Source organism: Sander vitreus, chromosome 19, assembly GCF_031162955.1.
Source record: "Sander vitreus isolate 19-12246 chromosome 19, sanVit1, whole genome shotgun sequence".
In the NCBI taxonomy this organism is placed as follows: Eukaryota; Metazoa; Chordata; class Actinopteri; order Perciformes; family Percidae; genus Sander; species Sander vitreus.
This window is the reverse complement of record NC_135873.1, coordinates 14,064,728-14,089,937: the sequence shown is the minus strand read 5'-3', so window position 1 is coordinate 14,089,937 and position 25,210 is coordinate 14,064,728. Positions and strand designations below refer to the sequence as shown.

The 25,210-nt window shown below is 43.9% G+C and overlaps 1 pseudogene across 1 annotated transcript in view; it reads left to right on the top strand.

The window, feature by feature from the left end:
* The window catches only part of LOC144534629 (neuroligin-1 pseudogene), a 78,163-nt pseudogene extending 53,203 nt beyond the window's left edge, over positions 1–24,960 (top strand). The window contains exon 2 of the transcript XR_013503580.1: positions 24,014–24,960. The product of XR_013503580.1 is annotated as a neuroligin-1 pseudogene (transcript). The remainder of the gene's footprint in view (positions 1–24,013) is intronic.
* The last annotated feature ends 250 nt before the right edge of the window (positions 24,961–25,210 follow it).

Below are 25,210 nucleotides of genomic sequence, written 5' to 3'. Positions count from 1 at the left end.
TATATGATGTGTGGAGAGCTATGGAGCCAAGTGTGTATGAGTGTGTGTTTATTCAGCCTTTAGAGAGTGAATGTGTTAATTAATACATGACACCTCTGGGATCTGTATGTGCCTCAGCCTGCGTGTGTGTGTGTGTGTGTGTGTGTGTGTGTGTGTGTGTGTGTGTGTGTGTGTGTGCGTGCGTGCGTGCGTGTGTGTGTGTGTGTGTGTGTGTGTGTGAAGGCTCCTCTTCATCCAGTGTCGCCTGAGGAGTGTGATGACCGGTCCATTTGACAGGCATCCAGTCACAGCGGTTGACCCGTCACTGTGGTGACTGGGTCTTCGGAGTTAATTATTCTCAGCGCTGGTCCATCATGCTCCATACTGCGAACACACACACACACACACACACACACACACACACACACACACACACACACACACACACATATGCACACTGTGTTCTCCCATCTTAAGTTAAGCATGATGCCTTTTAACTAAGGACACACATAGGAACAACGTGGTGACCCGTACTGTGAAGTTACAATGACACATCCAACCCCGCAGGCCGTACACTGAATGTATGGATTTCTACAGTCGAGTATGAATGACAGTGACTAATGTGAGGCAGTCTTGTTGCTAATTAAAGTATAGTCATACATTAATTACCATGAGCTCCAGTATTTAAGGTCTTAATTCAGTGCTTTAATTGAACCTCTGATAAACCAGGATTTCCTTTATCTTCAGTGAGAGTGAGGAATTATAGATTGCTATTGTCTGCTTTTAATACAAAAAAGTACTACATTTCGCTTGGATGATACCAAACAAATGATATGACTTGGTTAATGGCATACTAGCTAGCTCATTCACTTGTGTCAAAGATGTATTGTTTCCCAGGAAAATAAGAAAGAACGTGTTCGTATCACATTTCAATGCACATAATCTAGAAGTCTCTGCAGCAGGTCTCTGTTCTGTGCAGGAAACCATATATATTGCAAGGATTGATGCCTCTTCCAAAATAACAAAGGTATAATTAAAATTCTTGAATGAAGTTATGCCTCATTAGAAAGCACAGAATGGGGCGCCTGGTTAGCTCACCCGGTAGAGCGGGTGCCCATATATAGAGGTTTACTCCTCGACGCAGCCCTTTGCTGAATGTCATTCCCCCCCTCTCTCCCCTTTCATGTCTAGGCTGTCCTATACAAATAAAGGCCTAAAATGCCCCCAAAAAATAATCTTTAAAAAAAAAAAAACATACAGTAGTTTCTCCACCAGAGAGCAGTGACAAATAGATTTTTGGCCACAATTTTTGGCCACAATTTTGGCCACAATTGGCCACAATTTTTTTATGATTATATTTTTAAGGGATCCTCATCAAAAATGTTCCTTTTCGTCCTGCCTTTATAATGATATAACGTCATCATTTGTTCTAAACTTTCAAATATAGATATTGGTATCAGCCTCAAAAATCGAGGGGCCGCTGGATTCTCAATTTCTTTATATAAATATACAGTAGCGAGTAGTAGTACAATTAACAGAGGCATATGAAACAACATCTTAATATTTTTGATTGATTATATTAGATTAGCTGCGCAGGTAAGGGTTTTTTAATACCCGCACCCACCCGATCATTAGGAGAGCCAACCCGCAAAAATACCACCTGAACCTGAACCCGACCCGTCGTACATTAAAGTAGCACATAGACAAGGACTGAGCCTCTCCATAGTGTGTGTGTGTGTGTGTGTGTGTGTGTGTGTGTGTGTGTGTGTGTGTTTTAGAGAGACAGAGAGTGACAGAGAGAGAGGAAGAGAAGGTGGAAGGTGGAAGATTGCACACAATGTTTCTGTAAGTTATTAATACCGTACTCGGAACGCTGCCTTTTCACTTTTTGACCCGCCTGTATCTCCCCGGGCCACACACCAAAGACTCAGGAGTGACAGGGTAACACAATATATTTACGTGTCTTTGAGTGTATGTTCATTGACATCCTGTATTTCCTTACCCATGAATCACTCAGCCCGCCATTTGTTTTTAGTGGAGCAGCTTTAAACGTGACACTTTTGTGCCCTCAGTCATTGTTGGTGTATTGCAATCAAAGCTGTCGTTGAGCATTTTAAGAAGCGCTGTACACACCTTGAAATGCAGGTTGAATGGAAGTACAATATTTATGACACAAGATGTATTTATGGCTGTTTGTTACCATTGAGGCGAGGCCTGGCTCAAGTATTTTGGAGCAGAAGGTAGCCATATGTGAGTGGGCGGGGTGATGGCAAAATGCTTGCACAGATAAACATACATACACACACGCACATCTGAATTACAGTATTGCGCAATAGCGTTCACAGAGCGAACCATATGTTTGTCTCTCTCTTACTTGGTGTACCACAGCAGGATCACGGCTAAAAGGGTGGAGGGATCCCACAGCTGAAAACAAAATCCAAACAGCAAAAACGATCTTAATTTGGCAAAACAAATGAGCACCCGCGAAGGCATTAGGGAAGTGGTATGCAAACAAGGGCTCCATGTGCCTTTTGAGCAAGCTTGCCAGATGCTGGTGGGTCTAGCCCGGCGGGAGGGTCGTGAGTTTGATCTCACAGAGAGAGGCAGGGAAAAAGGTGGGAGCAGTGGAGGAGAGTAAATGTGGTGTGATTAGCGCAACATTTTTTGGCAATTGCCTTTGTTTGGCACGAGTTGAGAAAGGTACATTTATAGGCGAGCGCTAAGCCGTTCCCAATGTAGCACAAGCGATGCTTTTTGGACCATGTTGGAAGGACAGAAAGCACACGGGTACAACAGCTGACACATTTCATTTACGTAGAAAACATACAGTTTAAGTCAGTTAAGAACCTCTTCAGATGCCAGGTAGACATGACTAACACAGCAAATGTTTTTTAAAGGACCGTTTTCGGGTTTTTATGCCTCCGCGCCGGCTCACGTCCGTATCCATTCTCAAGAACCCTTGAAGGGAATGTCTTCACATTTGGCACAAACGTCCACTTGGACTCTGCGACGAACTGATTACATTTTGGAGGTCAAAGGTCAGGGTCCCTGTGACCTCACACAACACATTTTTGGCCATAACTCAATAATTCATATGTTAATTATGACAGAATTTTACATAAATGTCTAATAGGATAAAATGATCAAGTGATGACATTTCATAACCAAAAAGGTCAGAGGTCAACTCCACTGTAATACTCTTACAATGTCCTGCGAAAACGCTTTTCTGGACATTATTCGAAGCCAGTATTCAGCATCTGACATTTGGAATTGGTGACGCTAATCTTGAAACCGCGGTGATTGTTTAGATCTTCTGTGCTGCCTGGTTGAAGATGTGTGTGAAGCATCCACGGTTTGCCAAAAAATACATATACAATGCTTAATACCTTTTTATGAAATTCCTTCAAAGTCTTCCCGACATATATTATATGAGTCTGGGCAGACATGGATATAAACTGAAACTTGTCTGGTTGGCGGAGGCCTACAGCTGTGAGGTGGTAATTATTTGAATTTCCAGTCTATCTTAATACAATAAAACGCATCCATAAGTGCGTGCAAAGACGTTCCTCACACTTTCAACATGTGTTTAATAATATGATCAAAAACCATCCTGTATTTCTGATTTGTGATTATGAGTGGTGATAGTTATGTAATTGCATACTATACTTGAAAAATATCGTATTATATATTCTCGTACTGTCTGCTTTTCCAATGGGGCTTTATTAATAGAATATCCGTCTAAAAAATACAGTGCATGATTTTAATCAGTATTCTGATTCTTGATTGCCAGTCTACGGAGTTTTAAAGAATACCAATTATAATCAGCCTCGGAAGAAAAGGATTGGCAGAGCGCTAACAACAACAACAACAACGAGGCATTTTGAAATGAATGCAGCATATACAAAAAATATTTAAAAAAATATGAAATGTATTAAAATTACAGCATACATGTGACAGGTTTCAGGTTACAAGCACATATGCCTGTGGGCAGTAGTAGCTCTTTGCATAATTAAACAGGAGTGTGGGCAGATGTGCAAACTGCATAGTAAGCTAGTAAACACTTTGAATTCAGATATTCAGATTGGGATAGTGCATACTCAAATACATACATTTTTATTGCACAAATCCTGCATAGATTGGCTCATGAAACACTAGGATGTGTACAGTAGAGCCCATGTGCATAAACCCATTTTCTCAAGCCAAAATGAATGTGTAACGTGCACATCAAACACATGCTTATGTTGGTAAGTGCTCACTTAATAAACAAAGAACACAATTTAAGACATTTCAGCACACAGTTACACACTTTCACAGAGTTTCCATGACAGCAATCTCTGCCCCTTCAGCAAAACACATTCTGTATGCTCATATTTAATGCATTGTGTGTGTTCATTGTGCTTGTGTGTCTGTTCAGTGCAGTAGTCACAAATTCACAAGTCTACTTCTGCGCAAGAACAAGTACTTTAAGATTACATTGTACTCGACCGCGGGTGAACAATTAAGTGTTTGCTTTCTGAAAATGTGTGCTATTGTGAACTTGTTTGCCATGTTATGGCCCTTGTGTATGCACACGTTTGTTCACACACCTGTTCACTCGGCACGTGTGTACGAGGGAGCTGCCTGTTTCCCAGTCACAAAGCGATCCAGCTCCAGTGAATTAATCACAGCGCCACAGTTCAGCAAGCACAAGAGGCTAGTGGCTGACGCTAGCGTATTGTTGTGAATCAGCCACCCTGTCAGAGCACACTGTGCCCCTCTTCCCTCCCTTTCCTAACAGCCCGTGTCACCCAGCTCCCTTGCCAACACCCACATGCACACCCACACACATGCACACAGACACACGCACGCACACACACACACACACACACACACAAACACTGAAAGCTGCCGCAGTTTGCGAGCAGGTGCTAGCGTGGCATGGCAGCGCCCACAGGGCTCAGAGGCTGTAGACAGACCAGCTCAACCGCCAGTTTTCCACATTCTGCTCGGCGACTGCTCGCTGGTGCTCAGCCCTAATTATTATTGGCCACTGTAATTAATTACAGAGCCTAAGAGCAGCCGGCGCACATAATCCAGGATCACTCCCCCATCTTGAGTGGTGTCATTCGGTGTTTCGGACTGTGCCGGTATGGCTGCCGTCCCTGAGACTGGGTGATCCCGCTTTGAGGCGTTATTATGGAACCCACTGCAGTTCTAGGCAAGACCCGCCTTTCAATAGCATTCACATGCTAAGCTCGGCCAGGCGTCCATGCTCGCGCGAGGTAACGGAACCCGATTTGTTCAGGTCCTAACCCCTGACCAATCGGCTATCCTAACCTGACCCTAGGACTGCAGTGGGATTCATAAAAAACTCCACTCTGAGTGGCTTCTCCACAATGCACGCAGTGTGGTTCTGTACCAAGATGACATTTTTGCAGTTAAGCACTTGCTGCTCAGTTTTTGATTTGGAACATGTCTGCACACTAGCATGTGGTCCAAGGTTACACTGAGTTAGCTTTGATTTTACATCAAATGATTTAGCTGTTGAATGAAGCTATCAAGTTAAACTATGCAATCAAACATGGTAATCAGACTTTATAGACAGTGGTAGTGCCTACTGTTGGCCTGAAAGGGCAATTATTCTTGTTGGGAGCTATAAAGATTATGGGTTCATGAGCAGGGGATTTGTCCTTTCCTTGTGGTCGGAGGGACCGTTGCTGCTTGACTCACAATACACACACACACACAGGCGCCAAGATTTAGGAGCAAAGTAGATGAGTATTGAGCGTTGGATATATCTCAGTGAAAATTGCACCCGGGGGAGAAAGAAAATAGGGAGTGAGGGCCGAAGAGAAGGCAAAACAAAGGAAGCCAGCTCAAATGAAGGCAAGAAGAAAAAAAGAGAGAAGCGGGACAGTTATAGGAGGAAAGTGGAAGGAGACGGGGTCGGGGCTTAATGGCTGCGGTCTAGATTTGCCTCATCTTTTAAAAGTCGGTTTATGGTTCTTACTGGTCTTACGCCCCATCCCCCCCACCCCCTCTCAAATTACAGCACGGGCTGTGAGAGAGGATCAAACATGCCGCACTGTCTTATTCATGTTTCATGCTGCTCCACTGAGCAACCAAAGGAAAGAAGGAGTGAAAGGCAACAAAAGTGAGAGGCTGGGGGAATGAAAAAAAAAAAAAGAATAAAAATAGAGTAACCTACTTTTGTTTTTGTTTTTTTTTGCACTGTGTCTCTGGGTGCAGATAGAGAAGCTTATAATGAGTGAAACACACATGCACACACACAAAAACACCTTTTCTTGTAATTGCTCCAGTTGGTGCACAGGAACAGTGTATCGTGTATCCCACAGGTGGGAGAGCAACACGCAGGCTGAGAAACAAAGAAATGGGGACATATATACGCTTAACATGTACACACACGCTGTGCCCCCCCCGAACACCAAGTGGAACAAGTCTCTCAGGCCTCCTCCTCCTCGCGCCTCGCTCTTCAGTCGGTCTACAGTCTCTGTTCAGTGTCGGAGCTGGCGCTCTCCACTTGTACCTCATTATATCCTTGGGAGCCGAGGGGCAAAGACACCCGATTCCTTAGATGCAGAGATCGAGATAGAAGAGAGTGACGGATAGAGAGAGAGAGAGAGAGAGAGAGAGAGAGAGAAAAGGCGGCGGCGTTCGATATGCCACTGCGCTGCGCCGCACTGCTGTGGCACCTCAAACATGCCTCAGACTCACACACACACACACACACACACACACACACACACACACACACACACACACACACACACACACTCTGAAGTACAGTAGCAGCAGAGGAGGAGGGATCAAGAGAAGGGGGAAAGGGAGGGAACAGATTACAGCAGTTGTACCGCGGCAGAGATGGCGAGGAGGGAAAAGACAAACTGTCTGAGATGGAATCGGACGGGGAGAAAGCATCGGCTGAAAAGCGAGCAAGAGCAAAGGGAAGTGTGGAAGAAAGACAGAGAAGCAGGAATAGACTCAAACTTTATGCAGGCACACATTTTGCCAGCAAATCCTGTTGTGTTTGCTGCAGACCTCATTCAGCCATTCAGACCTGTAGGTATTTAATTCAATACTTCCATCACTGAAATTGGGCACCATTGTCTGTTTTTTTCCCTCTGTTTTGCACCATTGCAGCTTGAGCATCTTTTGAGTGACTCTGGATGATAGTGATTTTTTTTGTGACTCAGACACTTTTCTTATTTTTACAAACAATCAGTCAAAAATAGTATTTTCAGCCTTTACTAGTATACATATAGAACATACTGTACTGGACATTACATTTTTGCTGACGCTTTTATCCAAAGCGACTTACAATTGCTACATATGTCTACACACACGCGCACGCCTCTGGAGCAACTAGGGGTTAAGTGTCTTGCTCAGGGACACATTGGTTGATGTATCGCAGTGGGAATTGAACCCAGACCTCCCACACCAACGCCATGTGTCATATCCACTGCGCCATCACCACCCTGCATCACGTGCAGCATGCGTACATTATCATGCACATCAGATCCTGTGGGTGGAAAATAACACACAGAGTATACTCCATATTATTGTGCTGATCATGTGCAGTATATGGGCCCAAATTTCCTCCTCCAGCTCTCCCCCAGTTGTAAAACAAACATGGCTCTTCTAGATGAGCTCAGCTATATATTAAAGCACTGGATGAATATTCATCACTCGTGTTAATAGCCAACGGAGGGGGAGGAGGAGAGGGAAGATCTGGGGGGGAGAGGAAGAGTGTTAAGCTGCTGCAACTTATTAATAATGCTGATTATAATCGGAGGGGTTACTCTCACCGTGGCCTTACTTTTGATATTTATCCCTCACCCTCTCCGTGGCTTTAGAAGGATGCAGTGCCAACTCCTAAACTGAATTAAATGAACTGAAGACCAAAATAGACAGGGTGGAGAGAGGAGGACGTGTGAATCTTCACTGGTCTCACCATTCGATTGCGATTATCCTTTCAACGAATCAAATGGATTCGATATCACGATGCATCGAAATGCGTCCCCTCCTCAATATTATATCTTACAACACATGGTTTTCATCAACAAATCCAAGCAGTCACATATATACATATATATGAACTCCCCTTTTTATTGTATCTGCTCTTAAAAAAGACACTTCCTGAATGTAGCGGAGTCTGAACACAGCAGACAGACAAAAGGCAAAAAAAAAATTATTGGCCCTGGCCGATTATTGATTATCTGTTCTGTGTCTGTCCCTCTGCTTCCGTTTCACTCTCCACTGAGTCTGACTTAATTTCCCGCCCACAACACTATCTGACTCTCTGTTACTGGCTATTATGTTGAAATTAACCCCCACCCCCTCCACCAACCATCTTGTCAGTGTTTGGCTGGAACGTGGTTTGTTGTATTTTGGTGCCTATCCTGTGCCTCTAGTGTTTGTTTGACGTTTACGACCCCTGTGTTGTCTCCCGAGACCGGGCTTTTTCACAGTGTGTTCAGGGGGCAGGCAGCTAGCGGATCAAGGAGAGATGCCTACGATTTGAGACAAAAATTAACTTGTGCTGAAACCATGCAGGAACTTATAGTGCACCTTTTAAAGCATTTAAACAAAGTTTTGTGTTGGAGTTTGTAACATTCCAAAATCTTCATTTTTGACTTTAAGATTTTCATTTTCACTCGGTTATCGGTTTCATTAACGACTACTAATCGGCCTTGAAAAACCAGTATCGGTCCATCCCTAGTCTGTCACTGCATCGATGCAGAATCGCCTACGTCTGCATCCCGCTGCGTCGATGTGATGATGTATTTCAGCACCACTAGTGTTGAGGTGTCCTCTTGTTTGGGAAGCAGACGATCATACACATCAGCTGCTGGTGTGTCTCACTGGCCATCTGTCAGGGACAACTAGATCAGGATGGCAGCGCTCCAAACCCTCCCTCTTCCTCTCCATATCACTCTCTGTGGCATTCATCTTTATGTATATCACTCTCGCTCAAGGTTCATAGCTGATCATTACCAGCCAAATGACACTGACTTCATTTCTCAGTGTCGCGTCCTCGGTTGGCCCCGCCATCCTGCTTTCATAACAATCTTAGGGCCCCATTTTAACAATCTAAGCGCCTCTTTTACTAGTTTGACGGCGGAAAAAAGGGTCTGTGCGCCGGGCGCATGGTTCAAAAGGGTTGTACTTAGTGTCTTCATTCATTTATAGGTGTGTTTTGTTTTTGTAATATTTTTATTTGTAATCTTTTGCATGTTTGTGTGCTGCTGCGCTTCCCTGTGTGTGTGTGTGTGTGTGTGTGTGTAACAAGCATAGTGTGCGCGCTGTGCATAAGCCTAGGCACGTTTTACTTATTTGCTGTTAAAATAACAATGAAATGCAGTGCTATTGACTTTAGACCAGGTTTTTGTTGGTCAATGGCGCGATCACTTCCCGCTGCCTCAAGATAGCAATGCGCCAAGAATTCACCTAAACACACCTCTCTGTAAGACCAGAACGCCCATGGGCGCAAAGATGGGTGCAGGTGCATTTGCTATTTTAAACGACGCGGGCGCCGGACGGGAAACTGACAACTGTGTCGGTCTTAAACTAGCAAAGACACTCGCGTCGGGCTTTGCGCTGCGCTGGGTGCGAGATAGGGCCCTTGGTGTCTTTACCCAAATCTATCCTTAACCTTACTGTACTGTAAAAATAATACATATCCGAAAGCTACACCTACTTACCTTGGATCTGCACTGTAATACCATATTGGTCCGAATAGAAGACATTTTTTCCCCCCCTGGAAATACGTCTAATACGTCTTATAATCGGGGTCTAGACCTTCAGCTGTTCAAGTCGCAGAAGCTGGTTTTAGAACGTAAGGGACGTCTCCTTTTTCAACGGCCAATAGAGAAGTCAGCTGGTAAAGTCAGCTATAAACTATAGAAATTAAATGATCCATAATCCATTTGATTTTAATGTTAAAAACAGCTGGTTGAAATGGCAGAGTTTTAGACGGCGCCTCAAGGACCGCTGGAAAGCACGGTAAAGATATGGTCGCGCGAGATAGAGATTGACTGACTGCAGAGAGAGAGAGAGTGCCCAGCGGCGTTAGAACAAAGCCTCGAATCAGAGAAATAAAACGTTTTTTTCGTTTTATAATCAGGGTTGTCTTCTATTCGGACCAATACGGTACTACAAATATAAAGTTCACTGAAGAGTACATTAATGGTTGTTAAAATTGCCTTTTTTCCACACTGTCTGACAATATCAGATATGTTCTGTATTCATTAAAGCTACGATGTCTACACTGAATGAAATATTCAAACCCAAGACTCCCAAGACTTTTATGGCTGCACATTTCATGAAATGAATATGTTCTAGATATCTCAAATTCTACATATTTGGTATCTTTGGAAATGTTTTAATCTCTTTTAGAATTTCAAATAAAGTTCTTTGGATTTGAATAATGTTTCAGGCTCCATACGAGTTTGTTAAGGGGTTTAAGTATTGCTAGATGAATAGAAAACATCAATATTTATATTGAAAGAAATCGTGCCCTACTGGCTCACGCAAATATTACAAGCAACATACCTTATGTCAATGGCAATGTTATTTATAAAGCACCTTCCTCAAAGTGCTTTACATAAAAAAACACTTATAGCCAGTAAAGACACTAATATTGTCACAACAGTACAACATAACGGTGAGTCAACATGGCCTCCAGCAGCAGCTCGCCCAGTCTTATTCATTTCTTTAAAATACTAGTTAACAAGTGTCAAAAAGGCTTTAACGATACCATTTATTTTACTGATGGAGCAACAAAAATAACTTGTGTTGGGGCATTAGTTTGAGGACAGCTACAGTATCTTCTCCATATTTGCTGTGTTGTACTCTGCAAATTCAGATTACACTTTCAGTTTATCTGTTGATGTCCTAATATCTATTTTCTTTCAAGCCTTGATGGCATCTCAGTTGGAAAATTGCAGATTTCTGTCACTTTACACAGCTTCTATTACCTTCCTTATCCTCTAAGTCAATATTTTAATGGAAAGCTTTTATCTGTCCCAGGTCACAAATCCCTGTCTAACTGTAAACAAAGTGTTTCTGCTTGGCTGTAAGCTACGACTGACATTCATCAGCTTTACTTTAGCCTGGCTTGGGGAACATTTGTCCTTATGTACCCTCCATTCTGCTTCTGTTGCTCTCTACGTGTCAGTTACCCTTCAGCAGCATTCATTTGCTCAATTGCACCTCATTCACCCCGTCTCACAAACACGGTGTAGCCATTTTCTAAAACTGGGCCCCATGTTGCCTTGGGCTAAATCCTTACCGTTGGTGCATTGGTGCGTCCAACTCACCCAGTTTAAAAAGTGACCCTCCATTTACCCCCATTTAAGGTCTTGGTCTACATTTATGTACATCACAGTACATTATTGACAGATAGTTAGTTTTAGAATTAAAGTATCTGCTCATTTTTTGCTAAATATTTGACTCTAGAAGCTAGGGACTATACTTGCAGGGCTAGTTAGTGAGCTACTAGTCTGGTTGACACCAGACCCTTCTCAGTTGTAACTGAGAGTGGGTCTGGGCAAGGTTCATTTACAGCCCATTTCCAAAGGGGCATCACCAACGGACGCCGCTCAAATGCCTCTGGGCGCAATTGGATAGTCCTTCAACCAATCAGACCAACGATCCGGGTGACGTAGCAGCGACAGCAGCATCAACGGGTTGCTGCGCTTCGGTGGCCGTCATGTTGAATGTAACAAAAAGCAGCTTTCCGTCGCTGTGCTACCTTCATCGTGTAAAGCCCGCCTCAACATTTGTGATTGATGCCTCGATTTGGAAAATTGGAAATGGGCTTGAATGAGCTCTTGGCCAGACTGACTTGCAGAGCAAATCTCAAATTTGCCGGAAGTTCGTCAGGGTTTTCCCAGGCTAGTAAGCTACTGCTGTTGGCGACCAACGAGCCTTGCTGGAGAATCTGCAATCTGTGGATTTGCTGGCAGGGATCAAGTAAAAATGTGACTAGGCCTTTACTGAGCAAAGTAGGCCTATTGTAAAACATGGCCAAGAAGGCTTGTAAGCCTTTGAATCTGTATTGCAGCAGTCATCGAAACCAATTGCCTTTAGGTTCCGGAAGTTAAAGGAACTTTCCTTTACAAAAAAACGTTAACATTATTGCTTTAATTAAAACCTGTTCAGTATTCAGACATATCATGGACGATGTACAGTAAAACCGAGTGTTGGATGGTGTTTCACTATTAAAAGAAGTCCCTTTCTGTAACAAACTAAAGATAAAGTAGGGTTTTGATCACGTAGACTAGACCTTTTAAAATAAATTTCAGTGGGGTGCCTGGATAGCTCACCTGGTACGCCCCATGTACAAAGACTCAGTCCTTGTTGTGGCGGCCGCAGGTTCGACTCCGACCTGCGGACCTTTGCTGCGTGTCATTCCCCCCCCTCTCTCCCCTTTCACATCTTCAGTTGTCCTATATAATAAAGGCCTAAAATGCCCAAAAAATAAATAAAATATATATAGATTACACCACAATTTATTCACCACTGTAAGAAACTCTTAAAAGTTGTAAAACTGCTCGTCTCCCCCATAGTGTGGTATAAGTACTCTGATCCAAGGTCAAAACCACTTAGAAGATGGTAAAATATTTATGATACATGGAACATGTTTGATGGCAGCGCTCTCTGCCAACTACTACATCTCGCCCCCTACTCGCACCGTCCTCCAGCCTACAGTAGAGCTCTTCCCCTGGGGCAGGACCACTCTGTCCTTTGCCTCTCCTGGACGCTCCCACTGGAGGATCTTTGGAGATGGAGATTCCACGTTGCACGGCGTTCGACTAGTCATGGCTGGTTTCCAAGATGGCTCCCGCAAGTAAACATGAACGCGACTGTCTTTATAATCTATCTTTTTAATAAACTATCTGTACACTTACAACGTTGTCAATGCTTCGGTTCACATTTAGGGACCCTAGTTATGCTAATGTTAAAGTGTGGTGATATTTCGAGCCTTTTTAGTGGTATTAAATAGCGATTTAATTTGAGTGTCCCCATGCCCCAAATACTAGCATTGTAAGCTAACCAGCGGTCTGCGGTAGCCTCGTTAAAGCTCCAAACTCATTCGATTATCATGCAAACATGTCCCGAGAGCGACAGAGTAGGTACACATCAGTTAATAACCCCTAGGTTCGTTTTGCGCCGGAATTGTCCTTTAACGGCTCAGGAGCTGTCCTAATGCAAGTGGAGGGAGGGGGAATTTAGAGCGAGTGATTTATAGAGGAGACAGAGGAAGAGGGAGAAGCAGGTAATCAGAGCACGACGGCAGGGCAGTCTGTGTGTGTGTGTGTTTTAAGAACTAGCAGAGAAATAAGAGCGAAGCCTCGTCAGTATGCTCGTCAAAGCTGGATACACTCACCCTCTCTGGGTGAGAGGAAAACGTCCAGAGTATTTTCGCCGAACGAGCCAAACTAAGTGATGGCGCTGCGTACAGATTGTGAATGTGTCTGTGTGTGGCTGCGAGGCGGTGCTGTCAGCCTGTGATTAATCTACCACTGTCTGTCTAATTACCACCCATGCCCCTTCCGTGTTCCTCAGCTCTGCCGTAGACCCACTGACCCACGCCGGAAACTCACTGCTCCCAATGCAAATTAAAGCCCTGTAAATATTTGCTTTTAACTCTTGCCGACACATTGTTTCCAATTTTGCGCTCCAGCGGTCCGCAACCCCAACACCCCCTCCTCCACATACACACACACACACACACACACACACACACACACACACACACACACACACACACTTCCTGCTCACACTGCCGTTACCCAACACTGATGTCTAAGCGTGTACATCCCTGTGTTGTCAACAACAAGTTCACTGACAGCCCCTACACTCTTCTCCTGCTCTGTCTAGCCCTCCCTCTGTCTCTGCATCCTCCCATTTTGTCTGTATTGTCAGCCCATTCTCTCCTCCACTGTCAGCCTCCATAATGTGTGAATAGAGTCTGGGGAGGGAGGGAAGACAATGCACAATGTATAAAGAGAGAAAGGCTGAATAGATCTAGTAAAGTTCGATGTGATTTCTTCAGCATGGCAGAAAAGTTTTATGGTTTTGTATGTTCTGAAGTGGGTGTACGATATTTATGCATATAGACTCATCTGTTGTTGTCGAGCTGCCTTTACTGCAGTGGTATCTCACATGTAAATCCCCGCAATAACGCCGTCATGTAAATAATGGAACTTTATAGCCACTTTATATATGAATTTTGTTAAGGCTGTGGCTAAGACCCAGAACACAGAGGATCACGACACGGACACAGAAGAGGAAGATTTAAGTGTCTTTTAATGAATGTTCACAAAAAAAAGGCAACGAAGGCAGGGACAGCTTTCAGCGCTGGTGGTGGGGACAGGATAGCAGCGGGCGAAGCAGAGTGTAGTGTGTCCAAAACGTTCACACGGATCCCAGCTGAGGGTGGCACGGCAGAGAGGCGAGGAGCTGGTAGAACAGCGGCAAACGGCAAACAGGTGTAGTAGTGTCGGTCTGAATGAAGAGAGGAGAAACAGATGAGTGCGGAGCACGAGGAACAAAAAGGAAGGCAAAAAACTTACAGGAGTCACAACGTAGTTCAACAACAGAGAGCCAAGTTACCACTTTGGTAATCGTAACGATCTGGCGCCGAATGCAGGTTCCAACCGGGCTAAATACTGCAGCCGTGATTAGGAGAATCAGCAACAGCTGGGCAGATGAGATGGAAGAATCGCCAGCAGCAGTGCAGGTAGGTAGATCGCCTGGCCACGCCCCTTGACCTACATTCCGCCGCTCCGACAAAACAGACAGAGAGGGAAAAGGGGAGAGAGAAACAGACACAAACACCCCAAGGACACATTTGTCCTGTGGCCCATTAAAACCTGCTACAAGTTGAAATATAGTCATCAAAGTGCATTTAAAACACATGAAATCTGCTCCTCATTTTTGCTCGAGGCTAGCTGCTCAAGGCTACATTAGACACTACTATCAGGGCAAGGACTTAATATCTCCGGTCCTGCTGCATTGATTTTTCATACTTTAAAAAAAAACTATCCATCCTGAGTATGATAGTGTTATAGGAGTGTGATGAAGAGCGGGTTGATCTTTTAAAAGATGCTAATCTGTTCACTTGAAAATCAGCCGTATCGCTGTATCAATAATAAGCTTCACTTAACTTTAGATAAAATTTAAAGTAAAATGTATACGTGTATCTCAATGAAATCCTTACGCGCCATTGAAAACCTAGATGCATGCATAGTTACATTACCTGGCTTCAAAGTAGAGAATTTCATTGAAACTACTTCATATGTATTTTGATTGATAACAATAAAAGAATCATGCATGTTTGTTTATTTATAAGCTAGAAAATTCCACGGACTAAGGCCGGGTAGAGCTTAGTTGCTCCACACATTATTGGAATATCATTTCAGACTAGCGTTTCTTGCTTCATTGTCAGAACGGGGACTGCAGAATCTGACCAATCTAAACATCCACACCCACAAACTCATTGAAATTGTGGTTTTGCTAAGGACTACAACACAATAATCTTCCAGCAAATTAGTCTAGGAAATGTTGCTTGAAATTTGTATTTAAATGTGCATTGACGCTAATGACTTTTGTATAATAGCGTAGAGTGATGGTGAGCTGCCTCCAACTTTTGGAGGGGTCATGATAAGTGATATTCAAACGCTATTGCAAAAAAAACCAGAAGGCTTATAACCGCCATGACCTAACAATGTGGCTCAATATTAGTTGATTGGTCTGCTCTTTATATGTCTCCATCTTCCTAACATACATCCTCCCTTCAGCTATGTGTTGAACTCTGGCCCGAGTGAGAGAGAGATGGAGGGCTGACAAATAATAAATAATAAGAGCCAGAGACACAATTGACAAGAGCCAGAGTGAGCACTGACCTGGCCGCCGGCTCTTTTCTATTCGGAGCCCACATAGAGGCTGTCAGCAGGACGGAAAACATACAAACACACACACACACACACACACACACACACACACACACACACACACATACATACACACTTATGTCCGCCCCATCTCTTGGCATTAATGTGGCATCTGCAGAGATAAAACGGCCCTTTTTTTGTTCAACCACTCAGCATCCACTCTACCATGCCCTCAAAATGACTTTACGATCAACACATCAAACTGCTGTCACGCAGATAACAGCGCACACACCGACAGCACGGACATACGGACAAACTACTTCACGTTTTTGCATAAATATACTGTATACGCGGATACGTGCATACGGACAAATATACACACAGTCACAAAGACATATTGACGTTCAAATGTCCAATTTTCATGTCACAGCCTTGATGTATTAATTAGCAAATGTAAAAACAAATGAGCTGATTCAAACACCGTCAGACCTTGAACGCCTTGAGTTGATAATGAGCTTAATGTATTTGTGTGCGTGGGTACATTTGTGTGTTCGTGCTTGGCTGACATGGTAAATGTGCTGTAGCCTATGCGTTCTTGCTTCTTTTGCGTTCACCGGCGTGGCTCCACACAGGCACTTTGTTCATGCAGCTGCTTTGATTCGTCTTTATTTGTCTGCCGGTCTGTCTTTCTTCCTCCTGACCCTCATCCGTCCAGCTACCTTCATGCACTGAATTCCTGCACCACCGGGCTGGTGAAGTCAGGTTATTATCTATCATTAAGTTGAACCCAGTGCTCTGACAGACTGACTGGAAACACAAAACGGAGGGAGAGGTGGCAAGCAATTACAGGCGAGGACTTAGTGGGTGGTTCTGCGGCTGTATTGGAGTAGAATTGGGGGGAATTGGTTTTGGTGGGATTTAGATTGTGCTCGGTAAGCTATGTGGCAGAATGGTGATGGATTCGATTCTGAGACTGCAATCTCCAGGCTAAATTTGTCCACTGGAGGAAAACTGGGGAAACATTTGAGCAAAAGAGCCACAAACCAAATGAACAGCCGTGTGTCTATTGAGAAAAACAGACAGCAGAGAAGAGTACAGCATGATATGTTACCATACCGACCAAAATGTATCAGTAGCACTGAGTATTGTCAAGTAAGTTGTCACTGAAGATTTGGTATAGGTCTTCACTGGTCCTCCTGGTTCCCTGTAACTGAAAGACCAAGGACATGAGTCCAAAATGTGTTCAGTGTAACTGGGTCCAGGTTGGGTTCTGTTCTGTAGCCAGGAGTTCAGGCCAACGTTTTACTATACTCTAATACCTGAGTTAACAACTCTGATCAAATGGTGTGTCCAACCCGTCCTCACGCCCCAACTCGTAAAATACTGACACTTGGCCTGTGGCTCTTAGTGTCAGATACCGACGTAAAAATCCCCCTTTAGCGTCTGTATGGGACGCACCGGGCGGAGCAACAGCTCAACCACGGGCGCTGTTACATGATGTAGTATTTAGAGCGTCAGCGGTAGTGAGTAGTATGAAAGTCCGATAATCTGCATAGGGAGATTGGTTGTGGTGGTGGATGGGTCAAAAAACACAGGACCCAGAGCGTGAAAAAGTGACACCTAGACTCCCGACCAAGAGTGTCAAAATATGACTCCAAAGGCTAGACGCGAGTCCCAAGAGCGTCAAATAGCGATGCCATGAGTCCCGACCCAGAGCGTCTAAATATGACGCTAACGGAGACTTTTTACGTCAATTACAAACGCCAAAGGCACCTGACCAAGCGTCGCTTTTTGACGCGATGTGAGTAGAATGTGTTGGTGTGTCATAATCATTGCAAGAGAAACCCGCGTTCTCTGAAGTGATGAATTTATATTGGTCCTTCTTTTTTTTTTACCATGGCTGCTTATTAAATGATGGAGTGTTCTGTTATAAGTTGTGTTTGGGTCCACTGTATTTTGGGTTAGGTCTATTTTTCTATGGGTATATTTCTGTCTGGTTCTTATGGTCCTTTGGTACCTTTTTAAAAAGTACTGTTGCAGGTTGAGTTTGGGTAGATTTTCCGTGGGTCCATTTTTTGGGATCTTGGTCCAATACAGTAGGCATTAGTGTTGTTAATTTTAGTTTTTTTGGGGGCACATTATGATTCGGCCCGTCTTGGGTTACGGTCCTCGGGTCCCTTTCGGATTGAGTCTCATTTTTGTCAACATTAATGTTCAGGTTCTGGTAGGTTTTTTCCAAGAGTCTCTTTTGGATCTGTGAAAACCTTGATCTCTGATCAGATTTGTACTTGTCTTTACGTATTCTTTAATCAAATGGTTCTTCATTCAAATCAAAACTTGATTTTAATTCAACCTTGGTCTTGTAATTTAACATTTAACATTCGAGAAAGTTGGCTTCTTTTGTTGAATGAAAAGAAGGTTTATCTTTAGGGTGTTAATATCGGTACCGGCACTCATAAACCATGTCTTACTTTGTTGTAAAGTCCAGCAGAAGAGCCAAATGCAAAACATAAACGAGTATAGTAGGATATGAAAAGGCTCAAGCATCAAACTATGTTCCACGAATCACCATTTCCTGTTTGATTTATACATGAGTTAATTACACAACTTCATCTAATCCAAATCGACACGCAGACTTTAGAAACATAAAGGAACAATGCCTATTTCCTTTTCCAAATGAGGTGCAGTTTCAATCACACTCAGTGATCACACTGCAGTCACCCTGAGCAGAGACATGGCCTTCACATGGAAGATTAACGGCAGGTTAATTGGAGGAAGCCTTTGTCACAGCACATTAAAGTGGTGCAGAACACTCCTCACAGCAATTAAAGATAACAAAGTGGGCCTGCTGTTAAAAAACATGGAATCATAAGCACTTTATCTAATTCTTTTCTTTAATATGAGCAGTGAAGCAGCTCTCCATGTCATGGCAACAACATCAAAGTCTGGTGTCAGTTTTGAAGTAGAGATCCGCAGAATAAAGGACAATTAATAATTTGTGGACTATGATCTCTGGCGAGACCATGTTGTAATTAATGAGGGAGAAAATGTTCACACATACACAAGAGAAAGGCACAATAGTAAAAAAGAAAGAGAAAAAAAAAAACACCTGCAAAGTGTAATGCAATCCAATTATCCATTATCTATTATGCAGTATATTCTAAAACTTAGCTGGGACTGTCAATTAGATGTTTCAAGACATAGTCTGTGTTACTGCAACGTTTTTAAATCAGTTTATATCATAATTATCATAGATAATGTGTCACCAACACACACACACAACATGGCATAGTTACTGTAAGTAAGTATCACGTTGAGCAGTGTGTTTCATGTTCCTTTACTTTAAAGAAATAGTTCGACATTTTGTGTAAAACGCCTTTTCGATTTGACGAGAGGTACAGGAGAAGACTGATACCGCTCCAATATCTGTCCATCTGGATGTGTTATTTGTAGGGTGATACAGATACCAATAGAGTATTTCATTTGATACCTTTATTATCATTCAATAACCAGCATGTAGCATGTAGCAGGAAGCATTGAGTTACTAGCTGCTCTGGTAGTGGGCATATCACACGTCATATTAAATTGAAGAACGCTTGCAGTGATTGGCTTTGACCAAAACATACAAATAGTCATTTCTTTCTAAACCTGGGTACAAAAAGGATCAAATGCATTTATCGTTTGACTGGCAACCTTTTGATACTACTTGCGACTGGGATATTTCGGTCGATACCTTAAAGCTATAGTGCGTAGTTTCTATCGCCCCCACGAGGAATTCTAAGTAATGACAACACCACTGTTGTTGCATTCACATGACACAAGCCTTCCGTGGGCGCGCACGCGCCCCCACCCCTCCTCCACACAGTTGCTAGTAGCCAAGGAGGACACAGGGGATTAAAAAAAACATGACGGACTCTTCAGAAGAGGTAATGATCTTCACTCGAGTTTCTGCGCGGAAAAGTCGCCGGACGACAACAATTTCTAAACACAGTCATACTGAGAAATACAGAGAGAGTTTTCTGAAAATGAAAGTCTTAATTAGCTTTGTGTCAACTAATTTGGCAATGGCTTAAATGTAACGGACGTTCATTCATATAAAAAAGTAACGCACTAAAGCTTTAAAGGGAATTAAGTACCTATACCCAGCCCTAGTAATTAGGCTACTGTTTGCTAACAGCGTTGCCATATCAACTGATGATAATATGTCAATGCTGTGCTTATAGATTGTTTCCCCTGCCCCCTAGTGGCCAAATAAGTTTGACAGCTAGTGTATCTTAGCTTAGCATAAACACTGGAACAGGGGATTACCTACCAGCACCTCTAAAGCTCACTATTAACATTTCATATCTGTGTAATAAGTGTAGAAAAGACATACTGCGTTTTTCCTGGTGGTTATATGCTGCACTATTTCTTGGCTGAGCACATATTAGTCATACGGATACGACAGTAATATCTTCTAATCTGCCCCTCTGCAAAAAGTCTCTCCCAAATGCCGAGCTATTCCTTTAAGTATATCTAAAGCAGGAGTACTCAGACATATACCAGACATTAAGCTCCCTATTTCCCTTTTAGTTTAGCTGCCGGGAAAATGATGTCAGATGTTGTACTCTTCAACAGATTCTGACAGATCAATCATCCTGCTTTCTTCTCCACCTTACTGAGAAGTCTTTAGCTGTCCATTCTGTGTTATATTCTCAGAATTCGGCATTGCAGCAGCAGAGTGGATATTGACTGTACTGAGCAATGGTGACATTGTTATAGCCTAGCCGTGGGCCTAATAATAAGACAATTACCGCACCATCTATTGGAATTTGTTAACAGACAGGAGACATGTCAGGTTAACATATTAAGCAACAAAATTGTATCACTTAGAGTTTTGCGTGGCAGATTAAAATGTCTAACAGGTTGGGTTCTGGCCAACAGCCTTAGGTCCTAGTTTGACCACGCCGTCTCTAAATGATGAACGGCACAGTGGTCTATGAGAGCAAGAGCTTGCAGGTTGGACACCTCGCTGCTTACAGATTGTACGTTGCTGTGGATAGAAATGTTTGCTAAAGGCCCAGTTTGTACCCAATTTGAATAATGTCTGGTCATGGAAAACATTTTCACCATTGTTTTGCATGTTTTTGTGCTCATCCTCAATTGTATACAGCGTCCCCCAGCCCTGTAGCAGTACAGCCTGCAGTAAACGGGCTTGGTGAAAAAATTTCAAATAGAATCCTTTGTATTGCTTTGTCCTCCAGAGGTTTTTCGGTTGAACACATTTAGATGAGATGCATCGAGTGAGAGAGGGCAGGTGCAGGGAAAGATGAGGATTACACTGATGGTCTGCCACTGGACGACCCGTGTGGTCCCCCCCCCTCCCTCTCCTTCTCTCTCCTTTTCTCTCTGTGTTTGAGGAAAAACATTCTCCTGTTGACATGGACGAGTGTGCATGTGTGTGATAGTGCTGTGCGAATGCCCGGAGATACAGTGTTTCGGGAGAACCCATTCCTTTAAGTCAGTGTGATAGTGTATGCTACTTGCACTCCAAATACCACACACACTCCAGTGTATATACTGTATCTATCCTGTATGTCTGTATGGAGTGTCCATGCTCAGCTCTTCTCCCATCAGTCCCCACTTTGTCTCTCCATCTCTGCTTCATCAATCACTTAAGCTCCCCTACTGCTTACAGCGAAGCTGGACTAATTAGGCCTTCTAATTGAGCCAATTAGCAATTTAACACTTGATGCACCCCGAAAATCTGAAGGTCCCTCCAGGCACACTCACGCCTGCCAGAGCCATGGATTTTTCCTTTCTGATTCTGGCTTGTGTGGGCTTCTGCTGGCCTCTGTGTCTGCCCAGGCTTGAGGTGCAGGTTTAGGGCGAGAGCAGTCGAGTTGGCCCCCTCCGTGGGCCTTAGGATGGGAATCTTTTAGATGTCCACTTCTCTAAGAGGCCCCAGGGTCAGTGAAGCAGCGCCACATGTGGCTCTTACTCAAGCACTCTGAAGGGTCTCTACTCACCAGAGAGGAGCTTTTCATTATCACCAGGACCTGTTTCCTCTCCATCTACATTCTCACTTCTCATCTCTGATTTGTCTCTCGCTATCCCTGCTCCTTTATTTCTCTGCCTTCATCTCTGGCCTTCTATCTCCCAGTCTCTTTTATGTGTTTTGATGGATGAAAGTTTAATGGTAAATGTGTGTGTGTGTGTGTGTGTGTGTGGGTGGGTGGAGTGCTCGTCCCTGCGCGCAGCGCAAAGCCGGCCGGCCTCTAGACTCTCTCTGGTTTAATTAGAGCACACATCTTGCTGCCCGCTTCTCTGTGAGAGGGTACACTCGCAGACACACACACACACATGGGCGCGTGGGTAGAACAACAAAGTCCACACTCAGAGGAACAAAAGGCGGGCACCAATATATTTAGGCTGAACACATTGTACCAAAAGAAGACAATGATGACAAAAGATTGCAGATTTTACGGACTCGCTGGCAATTACCCCTTTCTGAGAGGACTTTCTGCCCCCCTCCGCAAGCACATCTTCCTCTCAAATAGCTTGTTGTACGGTACATAAGAACCTTTTATTATTACATGAATGAGCCTTCTTATTTGTATGTCTTACATCAGTGTGAGTGAGAGCGCTCGCCTGCTCATCAGCCTATATACTCTAATTATCTGCCGTCTTGCCTCAGGGCACTCAACTCCCATACTTTCAAATTCAAATGGCTTTATTGGCAGTGGGAGAATAGGAAAAAAAAGACAACAAAATACATAGAGGCGCTTCAGTGGGTGCAGGCAATGCAATAATGCGGTAATGATGACTTTAAATGGGACAATTATGGCATGGTGACGAAGCAAGAGAGAGCGTGAAAGAGAGAAAGAGGTAACGGTGAATTTTAAAAATCAGATAAGACGCAAATAGAGTGTGTGTGTGTGTGTGTGTGTGGGTGTCGGTGTGTGAACATAAAAGAGATTCCTTTGTTTTTCCTGTACAGTCTTCATTACTGCCAGGGTGTTTGCCCCCTTACCATTACATAACACCACCCAACAATGTTATTTAGACAGTATAATCTCACCCATGCCTCGTGCATTTCTGACTGGGTCTGTTACATGAGGATTTGCCCATTTTCACATTAGATTACATGAATGAGTATACAGTGTGTGGACACTCATTCATGTGTGGGTCAATTAAGGCTTACTGTGTGTGTCTCTGTGCTCTGCATGTAGCCCAAAAGTCTCCCGGGTTGTTATAAGCTGCTTAGAGGCGCACGTTATTGACTTTTGACCCTACTGGGCAGTGAAAGGCTCACCCTAATCTCTAGCCTCTACTCTGCTTCGACTCTACACTGTCTACTGTACTTTTTTTTACCTCCAGAACCAGCACTGCAGCCTTTAGGAAATTAATAACCATAAGTATTGAGGCATCAGTTGCAGTGTTGTTAGAGGAAGACTTGATGATAGCGGTGTGACTACATCAGCTGCACTACATTATCTGCAGAGATGTGTTAGGGCTAAGCTGGCAGGTTAAACACAGTTCACCCAGCGGGATTCGGGATGCAGGTCAGACCAGGACAGTTTAGGGTTTTCATGCATAAAAGATAGGGAGGGTTGTGTAGAAATGTGCACTCAATACATGGAGTATACAGAACATGACGATTTCCACGGGTTAGATAATCCTGCAAAAACCAGGCGAGGTAGAATGTGGTCACAAGGACTGCATTTCCTGAGTTCCTCTACACGCCGGAGAACTGCGCTTCTCCGTCTGTGATGTAATGATGTGAAGCGAAACACGTTAATGGCCACATGAAATTATCCCAAAATGAGACTTTTTTTTATTTCTTAAATTTTTTTTTTTGTTTGTACTTGATCTCAATAATACTGTCTTTTCATTTCCACCGCTTTCATTTCAGGAAATATTTTTCACTCTGCAACTTTTGAAGGGGAAGCGTTGTGCTGACAACATTTAATGGAATATATTTCTGCTTCAGATAAACTATAATCTCTCTCTTATCTTTCTCTCTCCCACACCCCCCTTTGCCTCCCCCCCCCCCTCTCTCTTTCTGTTTTTATTTTATTTATTTATTTTTTTCTCTGGATGTGTCGCTGTCCTTTATATCTCGTCCCTCCTCTTCCCCCTGTCTCATGCTGCAGAATTCAGTGGCTGTAAGAAACGTCAATCAAATGATCTGGATGATAGAAGACCAATAGGGATGGAACGCAACAGAACCATGGCTGGGGAAGCGTTTCGGCTCCTTGTTGCTCAGAATCAACACTGACCTGACATCCCACACCGAGGGGCCCGGCCTCCTTTCTCCAGCACCCCAAGGACCTTTCTCTCGCCCAGCAACTGCTTTGCCTTCCATCTCACCTTCGCTCTTGATCAGACCTCCGTAAAAGCTCCTTTTAGTCTGTCAGGCTCTGCCTGCTTTTGTTTTTAATCCCCCTCTTATGCTTTACCTTCCAGAGTGTTGGTCATAATCCCTATTCTCTCCAAAAAAGACTCAAGTGCTCCAAAACAGACTAGAAGCAGGTGGCTGAACAGTATGAATCCAGTCATGTACCCCCTTCCACTTGCTCTGAGTAAACAAAGGCGGCGGAGTTTTTTGTCCAGGACGCGGCCCCTTAGTCTCATGACAGACTGGTGCCTAATGGGTGTGCTAGGCCTCATCCTCCTCTTCAGCCTGGCCTCGAGCCAGAAGATAGACCCTTCCAAACACCCCATAGTCACCACCAACTACGGCAAGATCCGAGGCATCAAGAAGGACTTAAACAATGAGATCCTGGGCCCTGTGGAGCAGTACCTTGGCGTCCCCTACGCCACGGCACCCATCGGCGACCGCCGCTTTCAGCCGCCCGAAGCCCCGGGATCCTGGCAGGAGATCCGCAACGCCACCCAGTTTGCCCCCGTGTGCCCTCAGAACGTCCACGGCGTGCTGCCGGAGATTATGCTGCCCGTGTGGTTCACAGACAACCTGGACGTGGCGGCGGGTTACATCCAGAACCAGAGCGAGGACTGCCTCTACCTCAATGTCTACGTGCCCACGGAGGATGGTGAGTGGACAGTATTGAATGAAGGTTTGGGGGAGGCTGGGAGATGAGGGATTTAATAGGAAGACTTAAGAGATAATTGACTGTTTGCTAAGCCCCAGTCCCCTTAGTTACTCTTGCTATGCCTGTCAAGCTTCCCATACTCGCCCAGTACATATATATACGGGGGGCCGATTCATCACCGGAAATATGTTCTTTAAATCTTGTCCTTCTAACAACAATGGGTCGTTCAGATTTGTAGAAATTGTTCTCTTCTCATTTCTAGGCACCGACCGTCTCTTTTTTCAGCTGAAATGAAGC